We start from the raw sequence: 27,970 nt of genomic DNA on the forward strand, positions 1-27,970 counted from the left end.
ACAAACATCATTTGGATTCTCCACCTAATCTAACGCTTTGGCTCTCTCCACACCTGTCTCCTGACTCAGTTGTCACTCTTCTGACCTCTTTGGCTATTTCCCAAAGAAGTTCATGTGGCAACATCTCCCATCAGCATGACTCTGAAGTCTTCTTTTTCCTTCAAGAATATTCCTTCTTTCAGCATCAGGCCCCATATCCCTTATCATTCTTTCCAGTGATTTCAGTTCAACCTCAGGCTTTGGGCCGACCGTTTCCCAATCAGAAAGTGTTAACTGACAAGTCAGGAGGGTCTGTTAAACCACTTGCTGTCTCACCCTATCCTCAGAGGGCTATAGCAGTTCTTTCTTTACCAGGTCATTCTGCTTTTCTCCCTGGCTCTACTCCCAGGACTGCTTGTGCTCTTGGCCTGTGCTTGGTTGTCCCTGTGATGGTCACTTTCTCATTCCACCTGTCTAAAACATCTACCCAGCCAGGAAACTGGCATTGAGGGATCTTCCTGGGGCTGTCTCGATATGCCTCACTGGACCCAGCTTTTTTGCCATTTTATGATTCCAAGGCTACTGTGCTTTGCTCATGGGCAATGAGGATATTGTGTGAGATTCTCTCTCAAGATACAGCTTCTCCACTCTGCCTCCTCTCCGCTAAGTGGCCCTTGCATTAAGCTACTGCTGCTCCCTCTTGATGTGCCTGCTGAGGCCATACTCTCACTTCATTATCCCCAACCACCAGGCCTCTATGAACCATGTAAGGCAATGAGAAAACAGAAGCTAAAATCTCTGTCTGGTATGTGCTTAAAAAATAATAAAAAAATAAAAGAATAAAAGAAAAAACACGAAAACTTTCTTCCTCTTTACCTCTTTCTCTGAGGCATGTTTTCTTTTACTGTTCCCTTAAAGAGGACTCCAGCCAATGTAATAAGCACCTACCTCCAAACTGGCTCCCAGCCTTTGAAAGCCAAACAATTATCAGATCAGGGCCTAGGGAAGAAGATGATGAATCAAGAAAAGCTTTTGAAAGCACAGCAGTTAATTTTCTTCAGGGGAAGAATACACAATAGAGAGAGAGAGAGACAGAGAGACAGAGAGACAGAGAGAGGCAGAGAAGCAGAGAGACAGAAAAAGAATGTATGTAGGAGAAGTCTTCCTATACAGAGAGGGATGCTGGGACTTTTAAACTAAATGACCTAAAAGTTTTCTTTTTCTTCTTTTTCATTTCCTCATGAAGGTGATTAACTATCCTGTGTGGACGAGTAGCTTACAGCCATGGCTGTGCATGTCCGATGTCATACCAGCAGAGTTCAAGAGTGACAGAGTCACTTGTGTAGCGAAATGTCATGTTTTATATTCACAACAGACCATTTTCTGATCTATGAGAAATGATGACATGCTGGACCAAAATCTTTTATCAATATCACGTTCAAGAATTGTATATTACACCCAGATTGAAGCAGAAACACTGAAATCTATGACAGTTCTCATGTGGTAAATATCCACCTTGCAGGCCTCATTTCTTTGCACAGTGGTTTCTCCAAACTAGACATAGACAGAAGCATCCAAAGCAGCTAGCCAAAGAGAAAACATTTGTATGAATCTAGACTTATTAAACACTTACCACTCTACTGCATTTGCCTGTGAGACTTGGGTACCTACAAAGAATGTGGGATGAGATCTAGGCCACAGACACCTGGGACAGGAAATTAAAAAAAAAAAAAACCCAGAAGGTACCCAGGATAGAATGTTTGGGATATAATAGTTAATATTAGTTAAAGAAACTACCTCACATATGACTATTATAGGGAAAAAAAGGAAGGTTCGGTTACTCTTATCTGTAATGATTTGATAATCTCATAAAAGAAATAAAAATATTATGTCAAAAATGTGTAATGGAAAAAGGAGACAAATATAAAAACAGACAAAAAGAAAACAAATAGACAAAATGAGGGGGAGGAGGAAAGAATGAAGGGTCTCTGGCAGGAGGACCACTGTCATCTGTAAGCTTAGAGTCAGCTATGGCATCTTTCTTGGTGTGGGTTTTTACTCTGGGAAAGGCTGAAAACACGTGTGCCTATCTGGCTGTTGTTTAATAAAACTAAACTATTTTCCAACAAGGCAGCTGATCCCCATTGACTTCCTGAGAAGTAAAAGATGTCATTTCTGCTTCCCAGAGAGAAGCAGCCATGCAAACTACCCAGCAACATGAACAGCCATTACTGGCATTTTGTTATCTCACCCATTCCTCTTCCCCAGGAGGCTACCTCTCCTGTGTTCCTTTGCATCCTTAGGGTCATTTCTCCAGAATCCCTTGCTTGTCGCTGTACACATTCTCAGCTGCTTCTCAGAATGATTTATGTAGTTGTACAGTCATGCCTTCTTGCTTCATTAATCCTCAAATTAGCTTCATTTTTTTAATTTATGTACTAGTTTTTTTAAACTTTGATCACTTTTAATGTTGGCTTGATGCTCTGATAGTGGGTATGAGTTGTTCACTAAATGGGTAAGATAATGCTGAAGAATTCAGTGACCTTATTGAACCTTCCTTTGATGGACTCATGACTTACTCTAGAGCAGTAACAGATGTCAAGATCACAGAAGCAATTCTCTGAGCATTTCTCTGTCCACTAGTGTTGTCCTTATTCAGCTCATATTTGGGCAGTCATGTTGGTGAGACTTTATGGGTACAGCTTCTAAAGTTACTAGAAGACACAATTGCACAGCAAACTCCTTGATCTTTGGCTGTTACAATCTGTCTGCCCAGCAACATGAACAGCCATTACTGGCATTCTGTTATCTCACCCATTTCTCTTCCCCAGCAACATGAGGCCCCCGAGGAAGCTCTCCCATGGAGCATAGGTTCCTCTCTGTCTATGCAGTGACTACCTGGACAGAGACCCCTTCTCTGTCTCTGATTGAGCCTTAAGGACCAACTTTAAGCTTTGTCTCAAACTCTGGTTTCCTGCCCTCTCATTTTCTTACTTGAAAACTCTTCCTTGATCTCTTAGTGAACAAATAAAATCAGAGTGCCTAACCTGTTCTGTCATTTACGTCCTTTGATGTCCAGCTTCAACTTATTTTCAAGGCAAATTACTTCTCATGCCCACTTCTTTTACTTTCTCCTACTCTCAAGTTTGCCAGTCCAAGAACACTCCCTTCCATACCTCCAATTGTTTCTTTTCCCTGTGCACTGCAAATACACAGCTAGACAACCAAACTAAAGTCCAAATGCATCATAGAATTTTCCAATTCTTTTAAACACCTTCCCCTGCCTCCTATCATTCATGGGCAATGTATACACTTATTAACAATGTACACCGACCAGGAAGCCTAAGCCAGCCCACCCCCCTCCAACTATAGCATGAGAAATTCTGGGCTGCTTTCATGATTTCTTGAGCTTCCATCTATGTAGGATTGCTGATGGCCACTTCCTTGTATCTTACCAGTTTTCTCCTGATGCTTTGCCACAACCTTGGGCTGTGTGGTTATCGCCCATCTAGCCAGGAATACCTCAAAATCAGAAGTGAGACTTGGAAGTGGTTTCTATGACTGTCGTTTAAAGAATACACGATAGAGCTAGTAAGTAGCCTAAGAGTCTACTCACAAGTAGACTCTTACAAGTGTTGCAGAATTTTACAAAGTAACGTTATTCAATCTCCTATCCTCATGGGTGAATAGCCTGTTTTTAGGACAGTTTTTTTCCATTTCAGAAAGATTAGGAACTATGATCTACAGTGAGACTTCTCACCCTAGTTGTTAAATTTCCTTCATGGTAGGAGAGAAATGGGAAAATATATTGCTTAACAGAATTCCTATGTGTATGAAAAAAAAGTACATGTAATTGTAAAAATATCAAATGGAAGAGAGGGGCAGACAGATTGTAACAGCCAAAGATCAAGGAGTTTGCTGCGCGATTGTGTCTTCTAGTAACTTCAGAAGCTGTACCCATAAAGTCTCACCAACATGACTGCTCAAATATGAGCTGAATAAAGACACCAGTGGACAGAGAAATGCTCATGAAGCCTCAATCCCACACAAAGAACTATAAGCAACTGAGAAAAGCTGGGAGTGGGAGAGGTAGTTTTACACAGGGAAAAGTACACTAATGGTTATCCAGTGCTAAATGGTCATCCCATAGAACATGCATACAAGTAATATTATATTCACTGAGCAGGCTATATTTAGTAATATATGTATATACATAAATGCATATAATAACAATTAATGGGAGAAAGGCTATAAATTCAAAGGAGAGCAGGAAGGTGTGGGGAGAGAAAGGGAAAGGGTAAAATGGTATGATTATAATCTCAAATATATGTTGTTGTTTTCTTAATGAAGAAAATATTTAGCACAGATCTGTGACAGGTGCTGGATTTTGAAGGATACTTTGGAATTCTGGTTGTGTGGAAATAAAGCACTCTAGTAAAAATGAGGCTCTGATCAAAGGCTTGGATGCATCTGTTGGAGATTACTCGTCACCTGATATGCCTGGGACATCAGATAAATGAAGAGAGCACAGGTGTCTGCTAAGGAGTATCACAGAATGCTCAGTGTGTGGCCATGTAAGTATTTCCTATTTTAGCTCAAAATTATGAGAGATGCAGAGAATTTTAGATTACCAAATGACATTTCCATGTTTTCACCTTTAAAGCTATTTTTTTTGCAGTAAAATAAAAATTGGAGAAAAGCCAGGCAGAAAAGATCATATCCTTGACTGGATATTCTGTTGGTCATAGCTTGGCAAAGGTCAGCACCACCTGGGAGAATTTGCCCCTATACTGAACAAAAGTTGAGAATTGGTTGAAGAAAAAGGTGTGTGCTTCAAGTACTTCTATCCACAAATAGTGACAATGTCATGCCAAAACACAAACATGAAAAACAAGATCTAGTTCTTGAACACTTTAGAACAGTAGCTTATATTAGAAAGACACCAAAGTCCTCAGGCAAAAGAATGAAGCTGCTACTTAGTTTCCTAACAGGAAAAAAAAAAGACATTTTAAAAGTCCTCCGAGAAAAAGATGAGATGATAAAAAAGACTCCAGGGGGCTGGAGAGATGCCTCAGTGGTTAACAGCCTGGATGTCCTTTCAGAGGTCCCAAGTTCATTTCCCAGCACTCACATAACTGCTCAAAGCCATCCATAACTCCATTTTCAAAGCATACCATGCCCTCTTCTGGCTTCAGCAGACACTAGCGACTCAAGTTGTATATAGGCATACAAGCAAGCATAACCCAATACACAAAGAAATAATGTTATAAATATTTATTTATTTTATTCTGTGTGGATGAATGTATTAATGTATATGATTTCAGGGTTGGCCACCTGGTATTGGATGACCACTGGGGGGTTCTTCCCCAGGGAAGATCATTTCTCATACTCAGCATTCCTTGGTGGCCTATAGTTCAATGTTCTCTGAATTATAATTTCCCTGATGGCTGAACTCCTTTCATATATTCTTTGGCTATTTTACTTTTTAGTAATTATATGTTCTATTCATTGGCCTATTAATTGATTGGATTATTTAACAGATTTAACTTATTTATCTTTGTGGTATTCAGTATACACATCCTAAAAAGGTATTCTTTCACTAGCCACATATAAGGACCAATGTTAGGACACAACATTAATGCAACTGTATTACTAATATTCAGGCTCCATTGATATTTTGTCAGTTATGGCTAAAGTATCCTCTGGAGGATGTGGATCCTGTGTGGATCATCAGGAGGGCAGGGAGTAGGCCCTACTGAAGGAGTGGAGATAAACTGAGGAAGAAACAAGACTTCAGTGATGATTGCCAGATCTTGAATAAAGCAATTGTAAACGGGCTCTCTGTTATTCCAATGGGAGGATTATACATACAAGCAGCATTGCTCTGACTGTGCGGACTGTTTATGTGTGTTCATGCATGTGTACGTGTGGGTATTCGTATGTGCATATGTATGAGGGGCTGTGTGGCTGTGGGTGGAAGTGTGTGTGTGACAATAAAGAAGGTCATGAAATTCAGAGAACAAAGGGTATACATGCAAGTGGTTGAGGGAGAAAAGGGAAGGAGCAAATGACATAATTGTATTTTAATTTCACAGGACGAAAAAACTTAAAGCAAAGACAAGCACAGTCATATATACACAATACTGAGATTCCACCTTACTCTGGTCAGAAAGGCTACTTAAATAAGTGCTAACAAATGCTGAAGATAATGGAAAAGTAGGAGGACAATTATATACTCCTGGTGAGAATGAAAATTAGTGCAGTTAATATGGAATCAGTCAGTATTAAGAATCCTCAAAAAAAAAATTAAATTAAACCGGGCTGTGATGACATATGTCTTTAAACACAACACTCAGGAGGGAGAGGCAGACAGATCTCTGTGAGATGGAGTCCAGCCTGGTTTCCAGAGTGAGTTCCATGACAAACAGGGGTACACCAAGAAACCCTGTCTTGATAAAACAAAAACCCAAACCAAGAAAACAAATAAAAAGAAAAAAGAAAGACTAAAATTAAAACAGCCATATATTCAACTTCACTACTCCTGAATGTGCAGCAAAAGTCATGAGCACACAGAAACATGCACAGCCCATGTCACTGCAATGTTCACAGTAGTCAAGATATGGGAACAGCCTTCAGTGAAAGAATGAAGAAACCGTGATACAACTACTTAGATAATTGTATGCTTCAGCCGTAAAGAAGAATGAATTCCTGCCATTTGCACAAAAATGAATAAAACTAGGAATCCTCTAGGTAATCAAAGCAAACCAGACTGGGAAGACAAATATGCAAAATCTAGCTTTAAACGCACACATACATGCACACATACATGCATACATGCACACATGCATATGTAGTAAGAGAGTAAAAAAGGACTTTATAGAAGAGATAAGAGAGAGTAAAGTGGGGTGAACATTAGCAAGTATGAAATAATATGCATGTAAAAAGTGTCGTGAAACCCATGCTTTTTACAATAATGGTAATAATTACAAATATGCTAACAATAAAAATCTAATTCTTCCAGGTCACCATCAAATTAATTCAAAAGTTGTAGCATGCTTATATTTTAAAAATATGAAAAACCAATGCAGGAAAATACAGTAGAAGAATCTGGCCTATGCAAATATTAGAGTTCTTTATGTCATTTTTATAAGATTTTTGTAAATGGTCACTAAAGAATTACTTATAAACACTTTCTTAATTAAGAAAATTCAATATGGAGTAAGTACATTTCTCACCAATTAAAATGTGTGACTGACAAGTAGAAACTCATCTTTCAACTGAATCCTCACAACAAACTCATGAATTCTTCCCTTTTTGCTGCCTTTCCTGTACTCTGGCCTCAGCTCAGCAACCAGAGCTAAAGGAAGTCAGATCACTCCTCCCACAATCCTCCAGGGGCCTCTCTCCTTACTCAGAATCACACCAAAGCCTAGAAGTGTTCCACATGGTCCTGTGGGGAGTTCTCCCAACTAGCTGAGCCTTTAATCTCACCTGCAATTTCCTCCATCAATAGTGTATGCTAGCGGAACATGACCCTGCCTCAGGCCTCTTGTACATAAATAAAGACCTTTCTTCAGGACTGCTCTCTAGATAGCTCCTGAGCTCGCTTGCTTCCTCTGCGCTCTGGCCACAAGTCCTTACTCAAAGATTTCTTTACTACTTTCCTGTTCAAAATGACGATACCATCCACACTCCCTCTCCTATTGGAGGTTAACGGTCTCCACGGCACTTGTTAACGCTGTACACTGTTTGCCTGTTTGTCCTATTGGTTCAGGTTTGTGTGTAGGTAGGTGTTCTGTTTGTCCTAACGCTCACTACACTAGAATCTAAGAAACTTGAAGAGAAAAACAAATCTGCTTTGTTCCCATGTTAAGCTCCAGAATTTGGAATGGGGCTCTGCGAATATTGTCTTCCTGATAAATAAATGCTTAATGAATGAAACTGAATCTATAGGGCATCCTATAAATTCTAGTGAAGCATAAAACCACCACATAATCAATAAAAGATGCTGCAATACAAACCATGAGAATGAAAAATAATCAGTCAAAGGCAGGAAGGACAAAAGCAAACACCATACAATGATTTAAAACAACAACAACAACAACAACCCTAGCTAGGTATGGTGACATAACTATAACCTGACCACTGGAGGAACTGACACAGCATAGGTTTGGAGTCAGCCTGGGCTACATAATGAGACTCTGTCTCAAATTACAGCCAAAACCTTAACAAGCCAGAAATCCTGAAATCCTGGAAATCCTGGTCAGTGTAAATGATATGCAATTTGTTTGCTCTTTTTTTTTTTTTTAGACAGAGAGAGAGAGAGAAATTATTCCTAGAATGGTGTAATACAGAAAAAAATAATTGAATTTTAAAATGATAAATCATATACTTGGTGAATCAGCCCATAAAAGCATTACTTTAAAAAAGCTGGCTATAATGCTCAATCCCCATCCCGAAAGGCAAAGAGGATCGACATCATAAGAAGAAGAAAACAGGAAACAAGTTAAGAGCCTGCCACAGAGGACCTCTGAAAGGCTCTGCCCTGCAGACTATCAAAGCAGATGCTGAGACTTATGGCCAACTGTTGGGCAGAGTGCGTGGAATCTTATGAAACAAGTGGGAAATATTAAGATCTGGAGAGGACAGGAACTCCACAAGGAGAGCAACAGAACCAAAAAATCTGAGCACAGGGGTCTTTCCAGAGACTCATACTCCAACCAAGTACCATGCATGAAGATAACCTAGAACCCCTGCACAGATGTAGCCCATGCAGTTCAGTATCCAAATGGGTTCCATAGTAATGGGAAGAGGGACTGCCTCTGACATAATCTGATTGGCCTGCTCTTTGATCACCTCCCCCTGAGAGGGGAGTAGCCTTACCAGGCCATAGAGGAAGACAATGCAGCCATTCCTGATATGATCTGATAGACTAAGAGCAGAAGGAAGGAGAGGAAGACTTCCCCTATCAGTGGACTTGGGGAGGGGCATGCGTGGAGAAGGGGGAGGGAAGGTGGGATTGAGAGGGGAGGAGGGAGGGGTTTATGGAGGAATACAAAGTGAATAAAGTGTAATTAATAAATATTAAAAAAAAGAAAAAAAAGGCAGAAGGATAGAGGGCACCAGAAAAACATGGCCCACAGAATCAGTGAAGCTGGGCTCATAGGAGCTCACAAAGACTGAAGTGGCAATCACCGAGCCTGCGTGAGTCTGTACCAGATCCTCTGCAAATATGTTACAGTAGTATAGCTTAGTGTTCTTATGGGGCTCTTGACAGTGGGGATGCGGTGTCTCTGACTCTTTTGCCTACTCTTGGAACCCTTTTCCTCCTCCTGGGTTGCCTCACCCAGCCCTGATATGAGAGTTTGTGCCTAGTCATATCGTAACTTGGCATGCCATGTTGGGTTGGTATCCCTGGGAGGCCCGCTCTTTTCTCAAGGGAAAACGAAGAAAGTAGATTGGGGGTTCGCGGAGGGGGGGTGCTGGGAGGAGTGGAGGAGAGGAAATTGCAGGCAGGACGAGTTGTATGAGAAAAGAATATATTTTTTAAAGACTTTAAATAAAGAAATAAAAGTAAAAGGGTAGGGACACTGTGGCTAACCTGAACTTTGGCTTGGTGGTGAGAAAGGAGAACAGATGGTTGGAGCTGATGCAGTGGTGGAGTGTATGCTTAACATAGGGAGGCCTGGGATGCGTCTCTCTACGGAGTGGCCAAGGGAACCCAAGAAGAATGCGGTGGGGCAGACTAGGGGAGTGATGATTCACAGCTGCCCTCATTAAAGCTATCAATGGCTGTGACCTCAGTAGCAGAGAGCCCTGGGACTTGTCCCAGTCTCTGTGATCTATCTTTCATTCCCCTTTGTTCTTAATTCACCCCTGGATTCTCTTCTCCTGCTGTGTCCTTGGAATCTGCTTTTTGACCATTCAACCGCTGGGATTCGGCCCCACCCAGTCCTTTTCTGCATAGCACTTCTCAGTTCAGCTTCTGTTCTCCCTTGCCTTTCTCCACTCAGCCTTACCCTACTTCATCTCCAGGAAAAGAGGAACACAGTAGTAAGACCAGAGAACAAAGAAGGCAGAAACAGTGTTCTGTGAAACTGGAGATCCTTGTGTTGAAAAATGGGTTAAACTGCAGAAGGTACTGAGACCAACACAAGGATCTTCAGAAGAGAGGCAGCCACTCAACGGCTGATCTCAGATCTCTGTTCTATTCCAGAGCAAAAATCCCCGTGGTAGTGACAATGGCCTGCCTTAAGCCCACCCTTCCTCTGGAGCACTAGTGACCAACATGCATGGTTCTGGAGCCCAGGTTGCAGGCACAGAAAGGCCTTCTGTGAGGAAGCTAGTCCTCCACCTTTGCCCAGCCCAAGAATCACATCCAGATGCCAATATTTGTTGGAAAGGAATGAGAGCAGTCACCTTAATCTCTTTTGTAAAATCAGCAGCAATTATCCAACATGTACAGAGGAAAACTCTGGAGTGACAGATGGTATATTAAGGATCACCTTAGTCTACCTTAAAACAAGATCCATAACCCAGTGCTATCTAAAAAAGAAAAAAGACTAAGTGAACCACAGCAACAACGGATCAATCTAGAGAAATCCATTTGAGGAAATCACATACAGAAGTAGCATATACAAAATCCCCTCCCCCTTCCCACACAGTTTTTATATTTTCACTCTCTGGTGGTCATTTTCCTCTGTATCCTGAAGGTAATCACCTGGATCTACAAAATCAATGGCTATAAAGAGAAATCTCTTCTTGAACGGCTTCCAGTGAAATGAGACCTGAAACTTCCATAAGCAAAAAAACAATTCTAAACAACAGAAAAATGTGAAAAGGGAATGGGGACTTTGGGGACTTGATGGAGCATGGAAGGGCTGGACTGTGTGTGTGTGTGTATGTGTGTGTGTGTGTGTGTGTGTGTGTGTGTGTGTGTGTGTGTAAATGATGGTCGGGAAATGAATGTAACCAGAATGAATTACATACATGTATAAATTTAAATTTTTCTATTGAAGGTAGAGAGAGATGAATTTTGGTTCAAACTATTACCTCTGTTACCTGAGGGGTAAAGTGTGCTGTTTTAGTTGTTGTTTTACCAGTGTGAAGACACCTTCTGGTTGCCTAGAAAGGAAGTGGAAGTGAGGTAAAGCTCCATGAGTTTGAAAGCCATGGGTTTTGTGTTTGTACAAGGCAAGAGCCACCCTGCTCTCCCCTGCTTCCCCACAAGCGGGAACAACGGCCCAGCTCTCCCCCTTCCCTGGGAGAACTCACAGAGGCTTGGGTCTCCTCATTAAGATGCCTTGTGCACTATGATCCTCACAGATGTTCCCCCGTCCTTTTGCATCAAAAAACTTAGCCTATCCAGGGATTGTGATTTTCTCTCAAAAAAATTAATCTGTGAACCCAAATCCTCTGGAAGAGCAGTCAGTGCCCTTTACCATTGAGCCATATACCAGCACCCATATGGCATCTCACAACTGTCTGTAACTCCAAGAGCTGACACTCACACATAGGCATACGTGCAGGCAAAACATGAATGAGCATAAAATAAAAGTAAATAAAATTTTAAAAAAAAGCCTGTGAGGTGCTGGACCTAAAATTATTCCTGAGTATGCAGAGATGTCCAGTCTTCTTACTGCCTTTACTGGTGAGCCTTCTAATGCCACAAACAGAGAAGCAGAAGGAGAGAGAAGAAAGCACATGTTGCAGAAAAGGGAAGGGAGTTTGACCTACATAACTTGACCCAGTCGAAAATTGCCCCATCTTCATGGTTTCACTTTCCAAAGTTTCAATCCACAGTCTATTAAAAAAGAATCATGATTTTACTTCCCTACTATTCTGTGCCATGAAATCTGTTTGTCATCTTCTCCTTCCCTCCTGGGACACAATTTATCCCTTTATTCAGTGTGTCCAAGCCATGACACTACTCTCCTATACTCACGGAGAAGCCACTAGTTGTTAGATCCACTGCTGTGGTATCATGGTGCTTCTGTTCTCATAACTTTTGTCTTACCTAATAACAGCCACAAAGCCCTAGCTGGCAATCACAATAAGCCAGAGAGCATCTGTAATGTGTTTTCTTTGGTTAAAAAGATGACAACTATTGACCTAAAGATAGAAAAGGTATCATAGAAGTTTGCTAAAAATCTATGAAAAATTGAAAACATTTTGTGTCTAGGACTGTGAAGAAGGAAGAAGTAGGCTGATTTTGCTGTCACACTCCAAATGCAGAAGTTATAGCCACAGAGATTGATAAGCACTAGGCTTAAAAGAAAAAGCTCTGAAGCCAGAACATCCAGCACTGCCTGCAGATTGAGCCATACGGTAGGGTCACAGAGTGTATCTTCAAGGATGAGATAAGCTGCTGCAGTCAGTGATGGTAGCAACTTGATGACCAAGACATCTTTAGCAAGAACCAGAAATCAGTAATGATGGCTGCTTGCATGCGCTCATCCATGAGCCTCACTCTAAGCCTGCTTCATCTATAGCATCATGGTAGACTTTCTTTCATTCTGCACCATAACATAATTTGTGTTACTATCTACCTGCTCTTCTCTCCTGACCTTAGGTTAACTTCCGCCTAGCCACGACAAAATTCTGTTTCCTTTTTTCCCCCTCCATGTTTTTGTGCTTTTATCTTACTGTTAGAAAATCAACTGAGAGAAAGTGAGGAAAATTTCATTTAGCAGACATCTTAAGCACTTCAGCGTATTTCTTATTATGTGTTAGTTCTGAACTACAGTGATTCTGTTTTCAACAGCGATGTATCAAAAGTGCTGAGTCTTCGATGGTGGCATGTTTGTGACAGTCATCATAAATAATCATGACAAGTGTTTTGTAAATTAAGTTTTGTTTATATTTTACGTCATTTCTAGGTGATGTATAACAAAGGAGTTAGCCACATGATGGGGAAATATTTATGAATATGGATTTATAGTACCAAACTGTTTTACCTTGAAACACGTCAAATATTACTTAAGGTCAAAAGTTTCTTCCTACTTTTCTAATATAAACCTTTCCTAGTGAGTCAACTTAAGTTACTTTATGCCCAGATATCTTCAGTAATCGAACAATCTTTGCTTGCTGTTCGTGTAAGCATGTTTCTGAAACACAGAAGACGAAGCTTTGAGAGAAGTGCTGTCATCACCCTGTGAGCTGTGCATTAACTTGCAGTACTGTAAGCTAATCAGCCTGTAAGGGAGACCTCCCCCCAGCAGTTGTGCAGGCCCCTCCTGCTTGCTTAGCTCTCCTTTCGACCCAAGCAAAGCCCCAGAGAAATCACTGATTTCCATCATGATAGTGAATATAATCTGCCAAGTAGTTCAGCTACCACCCTGGCCTCAAAGCAAGGGAGTGTCAACAGCAGCAAGAGACCGCAGAAATAAGGCATCGTCCGGAATATGCGAATGTGTTGGCTTCCCTGAATGGTTATATCAGATTAAGACTGAATTTTAGCTTTTTCTCTACAGTACTCATTATATGCTCAGCAAAGAAAGCTTGCAGTTTAAAATAAAATGAAATAAAATAAAATAAAATAAAAAGAAGTGCAGAGCCTATTTATTAAAAGAACAATGTTTGTCTCATTTGGAGAATGAATTAATATATATGATTAGAAAGTACAATAATTTCAAAGTGAACTTGATCTATCCCCTAAGCCAGAACACCAGGGCCCCGCTTCAGTGACCCACAAAATATCCAGCATCTCTGTGAACTGCACTGCATTCCACCTTCGTCCCAAGTGCTTCTGGGGCCCTCCTTTCTCGTCAATACTGAGCATGTGTGCTACGATTGCTGTTCTCTAGGGTTCCAGATTGTGAGCCCCTCTCCCAATCCTAGCACTACATGAAGATTGTATATACATTAGTTATAAGGCTCCCAAGGATTTTGTCACCGAAATGTTGAAAGAGGAGTTGCAAGGTCATTAAAATTAACAGGTTTTCTTTATTCTCTCAGCTAACTATCAACATTGGTTGGGGTCTTTGTACCATATCATGGTGACAGCATCACAGACTTCCACTGTTCCACAGTGCTCTCCTGAGCTGAGAATTCTAGAGAACCAACTACTCCCTGGCTTTCCTTGGCACTGTTTCTATCTCTGTGACCAGTAGCTAGGATACTTGAAGGTAATTCCTTTGCATACTATCAAAAGACCTAGAGAAATCATTTCAGTGGAACCACTCAGTGTCCTCTAAGATGGATAAATGCTGAGGGGGGGAGTTCATCTTTTGCAGATTGCAATGTCAGGAAAGAAACACTGTATTCAGAACTTAATTACCAAAATTTAACTTGTCCCTGAAAGAATCCCAAGCTCTTCTAAAATTTCTTTTAACTTTCCTGAGCCCTGTCTTTCTTTCACCTTTGAAATGGGAAATCATGCTGAGAATTTCTGAGGGCTTGGCCCTGCCCCAGATGTTTGTGCTCAAGACAGTGCATACCTAATCGTCAAGGGGCATCTAAGATGGCATCTGTAATCACTTTCCTGTGTCCAGCCATGCCCATAAGCGTAGCTACTGTGGCCCTCTTCTTGAAGTACCTGGCTTTAGTTGTAACATATGCCTTTCCCCTGACTGCTTTCTGACTAGCTCTGTGTTCTTTCATCAGATCCTTCGATGGCCAAAGCCTCCCTGAAGCCCATCCAACTCCCTTCACTCCACACTCCCTTCTCATACTGCACAGCTCTAGCAGTAAGTAGCTGTTCCTCACTGAAAAATGACCCCCACAAAAGCCTCCCCTCAGATTCATGTTCCAGCCTGGCTCTGCTGCATATCCTGCTGAACTCCATCCTTACCTCATTTTTGAGTTACACCTAAAAGAGCTTTTATAAAATTTGAGCTCCACTTTCTTTCCTATCCCCTCACCTCATTTTTTTTTCTCCAAAAGTTTATTTCCTATCTCATTCTACATGTGGTAGAAAAATTTTTCCTACAAAAGTCCTCCTGAATGAGGAGTGTTGAGCTGTAAATTACCCCAGTCTCCTATCTAATCTTCAGGTTGTTTTTTATCTGGTTTGGTTCCAGCTATTCTTGTGCTGTAACTCTCAGCATGGTGGTGGTGACCTCTGAATTCTCTAAGATTGAACATTTAGGCCCTTCTTGGAACACTGACTCATGATTCACAGAAGTTGCAGCAAAGGATAACTTTTTGAAGAAGAGACTCTAGATGCTAGAAATTTTAGGTCATCTCTACAAGAAGTTAAAACCTATTTTTTCTATTGTGAAATGGGGCAAGATTTATTTTAGAGAAGTTAGAGTGAGCAGAGGAAAGAACTGACTACCAATGCTGGGTAAAGAAAGAAGAAACAGTCATCCAGACCTCAACTAAGACTTTCTTTGGAAAATTTATGTATAGAAAATACATTAAGGATTTGAAGAAATACCAGAAGATGGGAAGATCTTCCATGCTCATGGATCAGTAGAATTAACACAGAAAAAAAAAAATGTCCATCCTATCAAAAGCAATGTACAGATTCAACACAATCAAAATTCAAACACAATTCTTTACAGACCTTGAAAGGACAACATTCAACTTCATATGGAAATATAAACAACCTAGGATGCTAAAACAATCCTATACAATAAATGAACTTCCCGAGGTATCATTATCCCTGAATTAAAGCTGTACTACAGAGCGATAGTAATAAAAACTTCATGGTATTGGCATAAAAACAGACATGTTCATCAGTGGCATCGAATCAAAAACACAGACATAAATTCACACACCTATGGACACGTAATTTCTTATAAAGAAGCCAGAAATACACAATGGAAAACAAAACAAACAAACAAAAAACCATTTTTAACAAATGGTGCTGCTCTAACTGGATGTCTTCATGTGAATGAATGCAAGTGGATCCATACCTATCACCCTGCACAAAACTCAAGTCCACGTGCATTAAAGACCCAAACATAAAACCAGATACACTGAATGCACCAGATACGTTAGGAGAGGCTAAGTAACAAGGAGAGTTCAGGGGGTGGGAGGGATGATGGATCTCCCTGTGAAGGGAAAATAAAATAGATTTTACAGATGAACTGGGGGTGGGTAGGCATGGGACTAGGAGGGATCCAATGTGGAGGGAGGAATGAAAAAGAGATAGTAGGAAGAAGCAACTGCAATTGGTGGGCATTTAGAAGGCAGTGTGGAAGCCTGGTATAGGGGAAAATTCCCTAGAATATACGAAAGAGACCCTAGTAAGGACTTCTAGTAATGGAGGATGCGGAACCTGAACCAGCCATCTTCTATAACCAGGCAAGATTTTCAGCAGTAGGACTGGGTCACCAACCCAAGCACAACACCCTCAACTTACTCTCCCTTGCCTACAGGATGTGCTGGGGCAATGGTGGCTCACAACTTATGGGAGTAGCACCAATGACTAGTCTAATTTGAGGTCCACACTTCCAAAGGGAGCCCCCATGAGTGACATTGCCTGAGTGACCAGGAACCAAAGGCTGCATAGCTTAGAACCCTAGGATAGAACCAAACATCACTGCCAAAAATAAAATCAATGAAATGATTCCTATGATGTCCTGCTTTATTTAGAAATCAGTGCCTAGTCCAGTCACCACCAAAGAGGCTACTTATGGCACCTGATGAGAGCAGATGCAGAGACCCACAGCCAAACACTGGGTGAAGATAGAGCACAGGTTGGAGGTCTCTATCAGGTCCCTCTCTTTAAAGCTCAAGAAAGAATAGGAGGAAAAGGAATTGTGGGAGCCAGAAGGGTAGAGCACAGCAGGAGAATACAGCCCATAGAACAAGGTAAGCAAGGCTCATGGGGGCTCACAGAAACTGAAGCAATCACAGAGCCTTCATGGGTCTGTACTAGGTCCTTCTTGCTATGTTATGATTGTTGGTTGGTGTTTTTGTGGGACTCATGACAGAGGAAGTAGGGGTGTCTCTGACTCTTTGGCTTCCTCTTGGGACACTTTTTCTCCAAGTTGCCTCACCCAGCCTTGATGTGAGGGTTTTGTCTGGTCTTATTGTATCTTGATGTCACTGAGAGGCCTTCTCTTTTCTGGAGAGATGTGAAAAGAGTGTATCTAGGGGACAGGAGACGTAGGTAGGCTAGGAGTGGAGGGAGGGAAAGTTGTGGTCAAGATGTATTGAATGAGATAAAAACAAATACAAATTTAAAAGAAAAAAGAAAATGCACTGCTGGTCTATCAGCCAACAAGATGGTCAGTCCTGGGGTTCTACGTGTTGACAGAGACCTAGGTTTTACAGTTCGATTTTGTTCCATTTCTTAGTCCACACTGGACTCCTTAAACTCAAATAACATAACTATTCTGTGATAGTTAATATGACAAGATCAAGGATCACCAAGAGATCTGGGTGCTTCTATGAGGGATGCCTAGAGCAGGATAACTGCAATGGAAAGACCCACCTTGACTTTGTATGACACCATCCCACAGTCTGGGTTTCCAGGTGAAATACAAAGGAGAAAGCAAACTGACCATGTGTGTTCCTTACTCTTTTTCCTGACTGTGAATGTGATCAGTTGCCTTACGGTCATTGTCAAGCCTTCCCTAACATAACATAAGTGCCCCAAACTATGAATCAAAATACACCCTTCTTTCTTAAGGGTGTATTTTCTTTTTTTTTTTTTTACCTTTGTCAGGTGTTTTGTGGTAATGTCAAAGATTAATTTCCTGGCAATAGGTTAAAGACTCAAGGTAAAATGCAGCCAAATTCCTCAAGCAAGTCAATGATGAAGACAAAGGTTATGAGTGAAAATGGGGGGTGGGGACTGTCCCATGAAAGCACAGGTGGAACAATAAGCCCAGTGGGGAGAGAACAACACAACGTAAACTGTACTTAAATAGAGCTGAGGACTAGATAGGATTGGGATAACAGAGAAGGGGTGAGAAAAAGAACACAGAGAAGTGTCAGTACATAGAACAAAATTAGCTGCAAAGGACAAATGCCAGCCCTGAAATGTTTGGGAATGGTTAGATGTTCTTCTCTGTTATGATGTGAAAAGCATCATGCAGCAAAACTTTAGCCTCTGTAGACTTTGACAACTTAGCTCTCATTTTTCAGATATGCTCTCAACAGCCCTAACTGCCAGTAAGAAGTGTATATCCGGTTGTCTTTTTAGTTCAGTTTTAGGCTATATACCTCAGAGTACACAAAAACAGAGCTTTCTCTTCGGTGCATTTGACGTCAACTTTTTGTTCTTCTCGCAATGCCTCATCTATATCTTCTACTGTTCCATCCTTGCAGTGCATATATAAGAAATTACATGCACTTGAACCTTAATTCAGATATTCATAAAGAACAAGGCTATAGGACATCAGTTTTGTCCTTGCTTTTGGACACAGCCTTTTTAAAAATAATTTATCTGTGATAGAAAATTGAAGCTCACTGGCTAGGGAGCGTCTCATGTATCTTATCTAGAGCTGGTGCCTACTTAGTACTCACAGTACTCTGAGGATTCCTCAGCGGGTGCTTTATCTCTATGGTATAAATGATAGTTCTCTCTTCAGTCACTGGAAACAAAGAATTTGAGTTAAAAACTTAAAAAAAAAACAGAAATAAGTGTGTACATCAAAAACTTCACTTTAAAATAAAAATTTCTGAGAGGAAACCATATACACTGAATATTCATTGCAAGGTACTAGCTTCCTGAGCAAACAGGGCTAATGCAATCAAGACCACAGAAGTCACCACTGTCAGCGAGTGAGAAATGATACTGTTGGCTACACATTCCTCATTTTTTTAAAAAATCTCTCTAGGGAGAAGTGGACCTGAATGAAATGGTGATAAGCGGTGATGTTTGTTTGTTTGTTTGTTTGTTTTTGCCTTCAGAGCCCTGTATTTTCTGCCAGGGCCCTGGACATTACTTAGTCATCTCATCTCTCTGTTCCTTTTGTTACCTAATAAGGTTTATTCTTTACTGTGTCCCATCTCTCTAAACAACTTACTGGACAGGGCTGAAAACATTCCTCCTAGCTTCTCATGTTCAGCATCTCTGGAGCTCATCCATTACTCCTTCCAGTAAGTAACTACCCTAGCTCCCAACAGCACCACATTTACTCTAGCACACCATTTTGTGTTTTGACTAGAGCTATTATTAACTGCCGTCTCCCTCCACAATGAAGAGTAGACTCCCGGGACAGGAACTGTAATTTGCTTCTGTTTCCATCACCTCTCTTAGCAAGTCTGCTGTCCAGTTTTTCACTGAGGGAATGACAGTGTGAACAGTCTTCTTGTGTCGGTCACCCCAGACTCAATTCCTGACTCCTCAAATCCTGTTTCCACTCCAATATTTATGCTATGTGGAGAAAATGACTTCATGTCTCAGCTCCCATGGTGGGTTCTGAATATGTTCTATGATAACTCAAACACTGTGTCTTCATTCTCATCTCATCTTTAACATCAACCCATCACAGACATGTGACCTAAGATGAGCAATCAGAGTACATTTTCATGACTCTTTTTCAGGACCCTGGACAATGGCAAACTCTCCTGTTTTGAATAGTGGGATGTGTTTGTTCGGGGGTCCAGAGATGCTGCAGTCATACCACTGTCTCAGTAAAGTTCAGCATGTGAAGCTAACCCTCACCTCAGGGTGCTAATGCCTCCTGGTATCTACCAAAACAACTGAGTTTTAATGTGAAATAAAAGAGGATGAAAAATCCCCTACTAAGATTTGAATCTGTCAAAGTCTGATTACAGCATAAAAGAAAGTTAAATCAGATTTCTGACCCTGATAACTTCAGTAAAATTGCTGTGGTGTCTCTATCTGCAATGTGGTACATTGCAGAAAAGACCAGCACAACTGGATGGTCACTCCACAAACCAGCACTTGTCCTATCTTCATTTCCACATCCTGAGGCCTTAGCTTTTAAAGGAAAATCTTATAGTAATGCATTTTTAAATTCAGTAAAAATATCTTCCAGCTTTAATGAGGATAAAACTAACACAAATGAAGGCTCCCTGAGTATTCTGAAATGCCTAATGCTTCAGATACAGATTAATGGGAAGCCAGTGCCAAAAACATAAGAGCTTGCAACCCATTTGCGCACCCTGAAGCAACACAGCATGGTGTAATGGGACTTGCTACACAAGGGGCAGATCAAAACAGCACGTAGCAAAAGAGGTTTGATTTCTTAGACCATGTCTTCAAAATGAAAAATGAGCATAACATAAACTCCTTTCTTCAAGGTTACTTTAATAAATGTAAGTTAAATTGAATGCTGTTAAGATTACGCTTTCATTTTTTTTTTTTTTTTAAGTTGTGGATGGTCTGGGTAGATTGCTCAGCAATTAAAGTGTTTGTCACACAAGCCTGAGGCCCCAAGTTTAAATGCTCAGAAGACTGAATAATTTCAGGTAGGTATAGAATAGCCCGCCTGTAATTCCAGCCTAGAAAGCAGAGACACGAAATCTCAGAACAAGTTGTCTAGTTATCAATAAGCTCTGGGTTTGATGGAGGATCCTGCCTCAGTGAACAACATGTATTTCAGATGATTTCTGACATTAACCTTCGGCCTTCGTGTGCACATGCACCCTACACATACACAGAAGCAGGCATATATACATAGCCATACAATACACAAACATAAAAATGGCGGAAAAGACAAAAATTTGTGTGTAGCTAGTGGCAGCTAGTGATGAAGAGAACCAAGTTATTTAAAATCCCTCTTGTAAACTGACATTCTGGAACCTAGTAATACACTCTGGGTATGGTGTTTTGAACAGATATAGCTCCAAAGAATCCTGTGTTTGAATGCTTGGCCTATAAGAATTTGCACTATTAGGAAGTGTGGCCTTGTTGCAGTAGGTGTGGTCTTGTTGGAGGAAGTGTGTCAGCAGGGAAGTGAGGTCTCTTAAACAGGTTACACTCAGTGTGGAATCCAGTCTCCTGCTGCCAGTGGATCAAGAGGTAGAACTCTCAGCTCCTCGGGCATCATGTCTGCCTGCATGCTGCCATGCTTCTCTCCATGACAATGGAATAAACCTCTGAAACTAAAAGCCAGCCCCAATCAAATGTTTTCCTTTATAAGAGGTACTTTGGGCACGGTGTCTTCTCACAGCAATGAAACCCAAACTAAGACTGCCTAGTACTTCTCCTCTACTGCTTCATTTTTCTGTTCAAACTGTGGAAATAGCCACACCTATTATTTACAAGTTCTGAAAACCTAGAGGAAAATGTAGAACTCAGAGTCCAAGTGAAATGATTAGTTCCACTAATAAAACTGGAGAGAGCATCACACTATCAACTACCATGATTACATTGTTCAGTTGTACATCTGGGTGCTAATTACTGTCTTCTACAAAAAAAAAAAAGGGAAACTTTTCTGATGAAAACTGAATAATGTACTGCTCTATAGTGTAATAACATACTATTAGGATTATTGTATTGCCATGTTAATTTAGCAGAATAATAGTAAGAAGTTGTCCCTTAGGGCTCGTGACTTATCTAGTCTCAGCATCTTATTCTTATTAACAATATTAGGTATGGGTATTATCCTAAAAAGTGGGTCTCAAACCAATAAAAAGAAGTGGTTGGTTGGTCCCCTAGTATTTGTGCCACTATTTCACCAACTGCCATGATGAAATACAATAATTTAAATAACATGGTAGGAAACTATAATGAGCCTATGTCTCGGGCTTGAAACATAATGACTTTCTAAAAGTTATTTTTTATCTCAAACTATCAGGCCTTTCGGCTCTCTAAAGAGTAATGATACAAGCTTTGTCATGCCCACAGTTTCCCAAGACTGTAAAACAGGATCCCACTTACATTTGCCACCAAACTATTAACATAAGATCCATTCCACTATGTATCTCAGAAAACCTAAAAGCCAAAGTATACACATAGGGTGGGGAAATCACTGAGACAGAAACATGCAGAGAGGAAGAAGGAGAAGAAGAAGAAGAAGAAGAAGAAGAAGAAGAAGAAGAAGAAGAAGAAGAAGAAGAAGAAATGATTTTTGCAAAAAGAACACCCCACCCATGTTTAAATCCTGATCCCTCAGTTGCTCTCCTGGTACAACTTAATATAAAAGATCATGCCATCAATATCACAAGATTGTTGTGACCCATAAAGTTTACAACACAGATATGTATGAACTCTGTTTCAAGCATAGGGAGGATCCTAATAACTACTAGCAATAATTAGAATACTCAACGAGTGAAGTGAGGTTTCCTTCATGTAATAGTTAGCTCACAAGAATTTTGAAGAGTGAAATGGAGACGCCTAGGTAGCCATGTGGAAGACAGCATGTATTGTAAGAGATTGCACAATTGCTGATACAAAGTCAGACTCGTTTGCTTGGCTAATAAAGTTTAATACGGACAAGCACATTTTTGGAGCCAAGAAAAACACAGAGAATTAGAAGAATCTTGATAGCAAAAGAATAAAAGAAATTTGAAGAAGACCCAATAAATATGAACATACTGACAAAATTAGTTTCACACTTATCATAAATAAAACTTCCACAAATTAATGCAGTGGTCCTTTATCTGAATTTTCTTGTATATAACAACATTGAACTTACTTGATGAATACCACAGATATTTGTGTACTTGTGTTAAGGATGTCGTTGGCCCAATTCTTTATACTGCCCTCTATACACAGTCCGTCACTAGTACATGTGCCCCCATGGCTCCCTTGCCTGCAGGACAGGGTGTGTTTGTGGCCCCCTGACTTTGCGCTAGGCTGGATGACTTGTCTTGTTGAATACATGAATACATGAAAAGAGTGTGTCAGTTCCCAACTTTGCCTCAGAAGTGGATGTTTATATACTTTCCACAGAGTGTGGCGTCAGCACACATCAGTCATGAGAGCAGGCTCCACCATGGTCTGCAGAGCCATCCCACAGTGTCAGAGCTAGCGGCTGAAACCCAGCCAAAGCATTGATCTCTAAAGACAAATCATCACCCCTTGAGATGCCAAGTCTTCTAATGACATAGGGCGTAGCATTCTCTGTCAGTACCTAATGGAGCAGAACGTTGTGAACCCTATTTGAAATTATTGTCTAAGGAAGAGGAAACACCCTGCCTTCTTTCAAACATCAGGTGTACTTAAAAACACTGAGTTGTAATGTGATACACTAATAATAAAATAATAAATAATAAATAGAATAATAAAACTTAGAGATACAGACACCAGTGAGGCAGGTAGTAAATTTCAGTCTAGTTTTGGTGGACAACATTGAAAGCAATTTTAAATATGCACAGGCGGTCCTCATATTGTTTCTATGCTTTGTTGTATCTACACAACCTATTTTCCAGGCATACACCTCCAAAGTCCCTTAAGCACTGATCCCTAATCTTTGAATCTTTTTTTTTTCTACAAAAGCGTAGATAACCTATGAGGGAAGTCCAGGCATATAAAATTAAGGCATTGTACTCAGGGGGACAATAGGCAAGAAAACAATCTTCTTTATTCTTTCTTCTTTATTTACTTGTGTCTAAAAGTCCAGTGGTGTCTTGGCTCCTCAGCTCCTTAGGCTCTTTGCCTTGGGACTTCTCTAGGGCAGAGGGTTTTTTTTTTTTTCTCTAAAACCTGCTCATTTGGACTATAGATTTTACTGCAAAATAAATAACAGGGGAAATATGAAGGAAATGGTTCCCAGGGAATGTTAATAAGCTTCCGGAAACTTCAAAGTCTAAGCAGACAATAGGATTTAACAGAGAGGTTGGCTAAAGCCAGGAGACTCATGAAGCTAACTTAGCCAAGAATAATACTTTAGAAATTGCATTAGACAGATAGGACTTTTCTTCTTGGCTTGACTTTCTAAGAGGAGCTACCTTAAAAAGACTGAATCTGTGATTTTTTTTTTTAATGAAGGCTCTTAAATAGATTAATCCAGGCATCTGAGTCCTTCTTTACACCGTATTAGGCAGACAAGCCCTGACTCAACCGCAGATCCTGGCTTCCTGATTCCAGGGCTTCAGCATCTACTCTCAGGTTACTCAAAATGGTCCAGCAGTACTTCAGAAGGAGTGGAGGCAAGAAGATGCTCATTATTCTTGCTCACTAGGTAACATGTAGATCACTGCCCTGAGTCAAGGCATTGACACCGAGAGTGTCACTACAACCCCGCCATTAGCACAGTAACAAGTCCTTCAGATGAATCCTAGCTGTATTGAAATCTGAGAAACACAATCTACCATCACCTGATGCCACACATGTTTTTACCTTGGTGAATCTGCCTACAAAGTAAAGTGATCAACCCAGGTAAGCTCAAGAGGCATTTCTGACTCCATATTTTTCTATACATTTGCACTAAATAACATAGTCTCTTACTTTGCATGTTTTTCTCTAACTCATAGTGTCTCCGAAATAAAGAAAGGCTTATGGATCCAAAGCAAGTGTGTACTACCTCCACTATCACACTACCTAGAACATGATATTAATTGCAATAATGGCACTGAGTATTTGACTAAGACATGTGGAGGTCTAATAACCTCCTGGAGAAGAAAATACAGATCTTAGAACCGCTTAAAGGCCAAGTGAATAGGGCAGTTCCCGTGCAATCCTAGGAGATGGAGATCAAGCTGCTGCCCAGACTAGTAGACTATGAGAGCTTCTGTTTCAGTGAGAGATCCTCTCTCAGTGGACGAGGTAGAGAGTGATAGATGCAGGTACACACATCAGCATCAACCTCAGGCTTTCACATGCACGTGTGTGCACGCATCCACACACCGGCAAGCACAAATGCAAACCCCAATGCAACTACTCAGATGCACCACACACATATAGAAATACACAGATGCCTGCTGGGGGAGGCAGAGTTAAAACCATGCCTTAAAAATAGTATATGTAAACAAAAAATCTGCTATAATAGATAGAATTTATTTGCACCCTTACTTAAGAAACAAATGGGAGAATGAGATTATTGAGAAATTCTGAACAGTAGCTACTTGATGATTTTTAAACAATTATTTTAGGCACCATTTTAAACACAAACAGACACTCTGGTTGGATTTGCCCTGTATATTGATATAAAATGATAATCTCTGGTTTTCTGGAGTTTCCTCCACAATGAAGTGGTTATGAGGGCTAGAGAGGAGACAGGGCAAATCCAACCAGAGTGTCTTAGAAAGTCACCCTTACAGCTGAGTAAACCTGGACAAGAGCTGCACAGTGTTCCTAGTTATTCCTAGTCTGTAGGTTCCAATTTTTCTGTGATCATATCATTTTAGAAAGAAAACAAGTTTACTTAGCACACTGCAAAGAGAACAGTGAGTAAAGCAGCGACAAAACCACCTCATGATAGCACTTTCAGATTAGTGTTCTGAAAACAGGAAAATAGAGACAGAAAACAGGTCAAAAACAAAGCACAGAAGTCTACGTTGATGAAATGAAGAAAGATAAACTTCCCTTTTCTTTTCTGAAACACGGAATACCACCAAGAGAACCATTACATGGAGCTTCCAATAGGTCAACAAGCATGTTACTTTCTCTGCTTGGAACCTTTTTGCTTTACCATCTGCAGAAAAGGCTTGGGGAACAGAGGCCCCATGTGGTGAAACAAATGTGGGAGGATGGTTAGTGCCTGCATGGGGCACCCAGCAGGCATTCTCTGACTGTTCCCTCAATTAAAAATACTCAAAGTAGATATTAGCTGTAAAGTACAGGATAACTAGGGCACAATCCACAGAGCTAAAGAAGCTAAGTAACAAGGAGGGCCCAAGGAAGGGTGGTTGATGATTACATAGAAGAGGAAGTAAAGCAGACATTGAAGATAGATGGAGTGAGGAAACTGGGTGGAAGAAGGGGTAGGCAGTGTGGGAAGGACTGATGGAGAGAGAACAGGAAAAGAGAATGGAGATTGTTGGGGTGAGGGGAAGCTCTGGGACAAGCTAGAAAGCTAGGACAAGGGAAACCCGGGAACCTAAGACTCCTAACAACAGGGGACATGGAACCTGAAATGGCCACCTCCTGTAACCAGGCAGGACTTCCAGGGAAGGGATTCGGACTACAACCCACCCACAAAACCAAACATTGGGTGGAGCTCAGGAAATCTTGTGGAATTGGGGAACAAAGAATTGAAGCAGCCAGAGAGGTCAAGGGCACCACAAGAAAACCTACAGAATCAACTAACCTGGGCACATGGGAGCTCACAGAAACAGAACCACCAACCAAAATGCTTGCATAGGACAGACCTAGGTCCCCTACACGTAGGTAACAGATGTGCGGGATGATTTTCACATGAGTCCTCTAATACCTAGAGTCAGCACTGTCTGTGACTCTGCTGCCTGCCCTTGGATCCGTTTTCCCTAACTAGGATCCCTTGTCTAGCCTCAATAGAAAATGTACCTAATCCTACTGCAAGTTGATATGCCAAAGCAGGCTAATCTCCATGAGAAGCCTCTTCTTTTTGAGGAGAAAGGGAGGAAGAGGGGAGGGGAGTGAGAATCTGGGAGGAGAGGAGGGAGAGGAAGCTTTGATCCAGATATAAAGTTAATTAATTAATTAATTAATGAAAAAATATATTTTAAAAAATACTGGAAGTGGATGAACAGGGAAACTGACAAGCAACAGACATAGTTAAGAGTTAAGGCCACATGACTCTTCAGGCTCTTGTATTCACATACTTAGTTTGGCACTAATGATATGAGGTTGTATGATCTTTGCACTCAGAGAAGATCATCTAGTGTAGACTGCTCTTTCTGTTTTTGATGAATTGTACTGACAAGCTTAATTCATTTTGCCATCAGTGGTTTTCAAGTGAGTAAAAATAAAAGTACTAATTATCTCCCACCTAAGCCATCAGTGAATTAAATACTGTGATAATCTTCAGTGTTGGCAAAGATAAAAATATATGACTTGATAGAATTGAAATTGATGCTATGTTTCTAGAAGTCTATTAGGCGGCACATATCAAGTGCAATAATTGTTAATTTGGAATAGAGTAATTCCAGTAACTATAAAATGGAAAACTAGTATTCAGGGGAAAAAATCTGTATGCTATATACAAGAACACATGTAAATACTATGTAAATAATGTTTCACCTATATAGGCTAGTTTCCTTTAAATGATGTTACAAAAAATATACATAAAATGTAAGAGGCTCTTGAGAAATATGGAAGACATGTGTTTTTAAGCTAGTAATGCAATAGTTCTCAACCATACAAAACTTTCCTGAATTTCTTCATTAATGGTAATAGCTTTGGTGTCATTTGAAAAACAACATTCTTGAATATAGTATGGAATTTGTATCCATATATAGATTTTCTTGGATCTGCTTAAGTGTAGTTTAATAAGCTCTTCAACTTAAGAAAATTTCAAAGATAAATTAGATGATGAGTACCTATTGCTGAAGGACCCATATCCCGTGTGCTTGGTGGAGAGACATCAAGTCAAAACCGAGCTGGAAGCGTCCTCCCTGTCAGCCAGCTTTCATAGTCCTTGAATGTGCTATACAGTCTGCTGCGAGAGGAAGGCATCAGCCATGGATTCTACACTCTATGAGACTGACCTGCCTGGCAAGATTCACCCACTTATTCAACAGCAGCACTATTGCGGATTGGATAGGATATCATCTCTACAGAAGGGAACCCGTGGCTGCTACTATAAACATGGCCAAAATTCCATGATGGAAGGGATTCTAGACCCTAGCAGGGAACTGAAAACTCATTCTCAGCTAAATTGGCATGATGCCAAGCTGCCTTATAAATATTTATGCTAATATCAATACGCAAATACTACTTTCAGGGGCTGGAGAGATGACTCAGAGGTTAAGAGCACTGGCTTCTCTTCCAGAGGTCCTGAGTTCAATTCGCAGCAACCACATGGTGGCTCATAACTGTCAATAATGAGATCTCATGCCCTCTTCTGGAGTGCAGGAATACAAGCAGGTAGAACATTGTATACAAAATAAATAGCTAGGAAGAGAGAGAGACAGAGACAGAGAGAGAGAGAGAGAGAGAGAGAGAGAGAGAGAGAGAGAGAGAGATCATTATTTTAAAAAATACTTTCAGACTTAATCAAAGAAGCCTCTCAGGGAAAAAGTGGTGAATGCTAAGACT

At 40.6% G+C, this 27,970-nt stretch overlaps 1 protein-coding gene across 2 annotated transcripts in view; it reads right to left on the bottom strand.

Annotated features, from left to right (window-relative positions):
* LOC110553991 (probable G-protein coupled receptor 141) overlaps nucleotides 1-27,970 on the bottom strand; it is a 57,696-nt gene that overhangs the window by 13,104 nt on the left and 16,622 nt on the right. The window contains exon 2 of one of the 2 annotated variants that reach the window (XM_060372505.1): nucleotides 18,403-18,470. The exons of the other annotated variant lie outside the window; for it this stretch is intronic. The gene's annotated coding sequence lies outside the window, so the exon portion shown is untranslated. The remainder of the gene's footprint in view (nucleotides 1-18,402; nucleotides 18,471-27,970) is intronic. 2 annotated transcript variants of the gene reach the window in all.

This window comes from Meriones unguiculatus, chromosome 19, assembly GCF_030254825.1.
Source record: "Meriones unguiculatus strain TT.TT164.6M chromosome 19, Bangor_MerUng_6.1, whole genome shotgun sequence".
Classification (NCBI taxonomy): Eukaryota; Metazoa; Chordata; class Mammalia; order Rodentia; family Muridae; genus Meriones; species Meriones unguiculatus.